The 4,960-nt window shown below is 40.5% G+C and overlaps 1 pseudogene across 1 annotated transcript in view; it reads right to left on the reverse strand.

The window, feature by feature from the left end:
• Positions 1 to 2,799: 2,799 nt before the first annotated feature.
• Positions 2,800 to 4,960, reverse strand: part of LOC105521849 — an 11,691-nt pseudogene continuing 9,530 nt past the window's right edge. Inside the window, exons 5-6 of the transcript XR_001003347.1 lie at positions 3,945 to 4,169; positions 2,800 to 3,078 (exon numbers count right to left, since the gene is read on the reverse strand). The product of XR_001003347.1 is annotated as an interferon-induced guanylate-binding protein 1-like (transcript). The remainder of the gene's footprint in view (positions 3,079 to 3,944; positions 4,170 to 4,960) is intronic.

The following is a 4,960-nucleotide window of genomic DNA, read 5'->3' on the forward strand; positions in this document are numbered from 1 at the left end:
CTTCCCAGTGGGAAGAACTTTGAGCAGTGCACCTGACTGTGCACTTTGCATGGAATGAGAAATGGCCAGATGTGTGATTATATATTGATTAATGGGCTGTAGCCAATGGTTTGGCTGGATAATCAGTGACATGGAAGAAACATGATTAGAAAATTGATGACAAAGAAATTTGGGGAAGAGGTATGTGGAGGGACCTCTCTGAGTGGTCAGAAATTGTGAAGATATTTGTATTCCATGTGAGTGCTCACCAACAGGTGACCTCAGCAGAGAAGGATTTTAATAACCAAGTGGATAGGATGACTCGTTCTGTGGACACCACTCAGCCTCTTTTCCCAGCCACCCCGTCATCATCAATGGTCCCATGAACAAAGTGGCCATAGTGGCAGGGATGGAGGTTATGCATGGGCTCAGCAACATGGACTTCCACTCACCAAGGCTAATCTGGCTACAGCCACTGCTGTTGGATCTCTTCTATCATGGGAAGGGTAGAGAGTAGTTCATTGCTACGTATTTTAATAGTATTAAAAGTCATAGTGCATTTGCATATTTTAATGAAATACTAGCTTTCTTTAAAAATAGAGTTATACTTATTTCCATTATATTTTTGAGCCATTTTTTGGCCAGAACAAATGTATTACTAATTTTCTAATAAGGTTCAACGTGAAATCCAGTAAGGATCCAGACATTATATAATAATAAGATGCACCCACATTTCTGCAAAATAGAAGGTAAAAAAGGATAGGAAGTCTTTAGAATATCCACTATTTTCTGAGTCAAAGATTACATGTTTTGTTAATTAAATCTTTCTTGCTAAAAGTTAATTAGCACCTATGCCCTTTATCAGTGTTTTTCAAAATTACAGTAGCACCAGAACATTTTTTGCAAATAAAACTGTGCATGAAATGCTAGTATAGGAAACAAATAAGAAGTGGAATTGCTCTGATTGAAGCAGGAGTTCCACTGACTTTGCCTGTTTCTTGTTTTGTCACTGTTCCCACCATTGGGTGAAGTGTAGGGGACTTATAGAACTATTTGGAAACAATTGCCCCTAATTATTGCCAAATATCATGGAAGCAGCAAGAAACAGAAGGCTCTTGGAATTAAAATAATGTTATCCACGATGCTAACCCTTTCTCTGACTACTCAGATTCACATCCTTCACATCCTTCCTAACATTAATTCACATTTTAAAAAATGTACAAACCCCAGTCAAGAGAATTCCATTTAATAGAACATAGTATGATTATCAAGAGAAGACTGCACTGTGAACCAAATATAACATAGTAAACAATGTTCTTGTTGGAGGATATGACAAAAAAATTAATAGTGTGAGAGAACAGTGATTATTTTGCAGCTGCATTATTATACATTGTTTTGCAAGATTTCCCTGTTGTATCTTATCAATTATGTGTTGCATATTAATTTTCTTACAATTTAATTATGATTTTGCTCATCCAGTTGCTTTTAGCAATCAGTACAAAATAATGCAATGCATTGTAAGTAAACATATCAGTGTACAGTTAGTGGTATAGGAAATTCCAAATAAACCATTTGTTGAAATTATCAAAATTCTTTTTACCATAATAAAGAGTTGAGTTTAAAAAAAAATTTTTCCTAATTTCTGGTTTGATTTTTTTTTTTTTTTTTTGAGAGACAGAGTCTGGGTCTGTCACCCAGGCTGGAGTGCGGTGGTGCAACCTCAGCCCCCTGCAACCTCTGCCTCCTCAGCTCAAGTGATCCTCCTGCCTAAGCCTCTTGAATAGCTGGGACCACAGGCACACATTACAACATCTGACTAATTTTTTTTTTTTTTTGGTAGAGATGGGGTCTTGCCATGTTTCCCAGGCTGGTCTCAAACTCCTAGATTCAAACGATCCACCTGCCTTGGCCTCCCAAAGTGCTGGCATTATAAGCATGAGGCACCATGCCAGGCCTGTTTTGAAATTTCATACATATTTATAAAACATGTGTTCAGGATGAGAGAATATATGAAGAAGTTACATAGCGTTGTATATCTGTATAGAATAAAAATGATCTCAATCAGTGTCATCAGACCATGGCTTTATAGACACCATCTTCTAGTCAAATCACTCATCTGTCTTTACCCAGTGCTCATATTGTGGGAAAAGTGTAGGGGCACAGAACAGTGAACACTTTCGGGAGTGTTGGAATCATTCTCTATTAGAATTATATTATTATACAAAATGTTGGTGAATCAGTCTGGATTTGGTCATGGAAACAAATCCACCATTAATCATTATGGAAAGAAGGTGTTTCATGTGGGAATTTAAGTATATAGGACAAACAGGATGTGGGAGAGCTGGGGTTTCAAGGTCTGATAAGGGAACATTTGATAAGTGATGAAGCACTTCAGCCTGAAGAGACTTCTTAGAAACCTATCAGGCCCATATTTCCTTCTCCCAAAAGGCAAAAACAATACCTAAGTTATCCTCATCAGGAGATTTGGCTACAGAAATGAATAACCCAAGTTTTAATCTATTCAGCTAGTCTCACCACTGCTACCTGAAGAGCTACCTGAGAGTCTTGGGGACACAACTGAACACTAATGATAATCTCTTAGATTATAGTTGGGGATATTACCAAGGATGTGATTTACCCAAAAGGATTAACTCTAGCAAAGCAGCTAGATCAGGAAGGTTACTGGGGTCTGAGTTTGGACTATGCCCTGCTTGGAATGAAAGCTAGGAAGAATTACTTCTAACAAAATAGATATTCATTTTCTTTCCTTGTAGTATATTGGGTTCCATGACCCTAAACCATATAAATTTGAGACAAAAATTACTGCTCTTTTTGAAATAGATGGTCCAAATCTTTGAAGGAACTCCTGATGAAGACTTCAGTGGCCCCTCTCTCACTGTCCCTGTGCAGGTCCAGCAGCTCCTGGAGGGTTTCCATGGGGAGCTGCACCTTCTGGTCCATCTGCTGTTTGTAGTGGGCAATAGTCTTTTGCACTGCAGCTGAGTTCTCTATCTGGGCAAGGCCAGGACTACATACTCCAGCAGGGCAGATCATTACTGCTGATGCCATTGACATAGGTGAACACCAGGCTCTTTAGACCTGCATATGGAGAACAGATGCTAATGTTTCTTATAGTAAAGAAAGTCTCTATTCCGTGTAATTCTGAGCATGTCAAATACCATCTATTTTCCTCACAGCATCAATGTCCTCAGTATCACCTGGAAGCTTGCTAGAAATACAGACTCTCAGACCCTGTCCAAGATCTACTGAATTAGACTTTTCTCTTTGGTAAGATCCTCAGAAGATATGCATGCATACCAACATTTGTTGTACTTGAGTTCTTGTACAACATTACATAGACTTGTGTTAATTGAATGTTTGCATCCATTTTAACCCCAAGCACCGTTAGGACAGGAACCATATCTATTTCATTTATGTCTGTATCTTCAGTCTATTCATAGTAAGCATTTGATCAATGTGTATGAAACAAATGACACTATTCCAGTAAAAAGGAGTCATCCATTTAGTTTATTTTATCACAGTTTTGTCCAAAAGTGCTTTCTGTAATGCTGGAAATATTCTATATGTGCTGTTTAGTGTGCTAGCCACTAAGTACATGTAGATATGAGTCCTTGAATTACAGCCGTGTGAACTGACTTTTAAATTTTCCCTATTTAAATTATTTACATTTATGTTTACATAGACACACTTGTCTAGGGGCTACTGTATTGCATGTGCAAGTCCAGTTCACTAGGGCAATTTTAAGCAATAGAACTTTTTTTCCCTTGGCCTTTTCCTAGACTGGAAATTTGACTAACAATATATATTAGAAACATTGGTGCCATCTAGAATTTAACATAACTATAGTAGTAGATTGGAATTTTTCAAAGCTGAAACTAGGTGGAAGATATTCTATGCTCCCCTAGTCTTAAACAATGAGCAGAAGTACTAGGAAGGGGACTTACAAGGCCTGTTGACCTTGATGCCTCCTGAAAGAGTTTTAGTTTTGGAATTATTCAAGATGTAGGAACAGAAGTCTGCTACTTGTTGCACAAATTCGGGGTCCAGCTCTTCATCACGTGGTTTCGTGAGCTGTGCAAACTTCTTGCGGTGAACAGGCCGATCAAAGATAAAGCATCTCTTCTTTGGGAAGAACTTCTGGATACAGAGTTGGGGCAGATTAAAAGTTTTAAATGGGGTGGGGGGGGAGCGCCCATCATGGCTGAATAGGAACAGCTCCAGCCTCCAGCTCCCAGCATGAGTGACACAGAAGATGGGTGATTTCTGCATTTTCAACTGAGGTACCAGGTTCATCTCACTGGGGCATGTCAAACAGTCAATGTTAGTTCACTGGTGCAGCCCGACTAGCAAGAGCTGAAGCAGGACGAGACATCGCCTCACTTGGGAAGCACAAGGGGGAAGGGAATTCCTTTTCCTAGCCAAGGGAAACTGAGACACACAACACCTGGAAAATCGGGTAACTCCCACCCTAATAGTGTAGTTTACCAAGGGTCTTAGCAAACAGCACACCAGGAGATTATATCCCACACCTGGCCCGGAGGGTCCCACGCCCACAGAGCCTCCCTCATTGCTAGCACAGCAGTCTGAGATCTAACTGCAAGGCGGTAGCAAGGCTGGGGGATGGGCACCCGCCATTGCAGAGGATTAAGTAGGTAAAAAAAGCCACTGGGAAGTTCGAATTGGGTGGAGCCCACCGCAGCTCAAGGAGGCCTGCCTGTCTCTGTAGACTCCACTTCTGGGGACAGAGCATAGCTAAACAAAAAGGAGCAGAAACCTCTGCAGATGTAAAAGTCCCTGTCTGACAGCTTTGAAGACAGCAGTGGTTCTCCCAGCATGGAGGTTGAGATCTGAGAACTGACAGACTGCCTGCTCAAGTGGGTCCCTGATCCCTGAGTAGCCTAACTGGGAGACATCCCCCACTAGGTGTAGACAAACACCTCACTCCTCACACGATGGGTAC

Source organism: Colobus angolensis, unplaced genomic scaffold (genome assembly GCF_000951035.1).
Source record: "Colobus angolensis palliatus isolate OR3802 unplaced genomic scaffold, Cang.pa_1.0 Scaffold41, whole genome shotgun sequence".
Lineage (NCBI taxonomy): Eukaryota > Metazoa > Chordata > Mammalia > Primates > Cercopithecidae > Colobus > Colobus angolensis.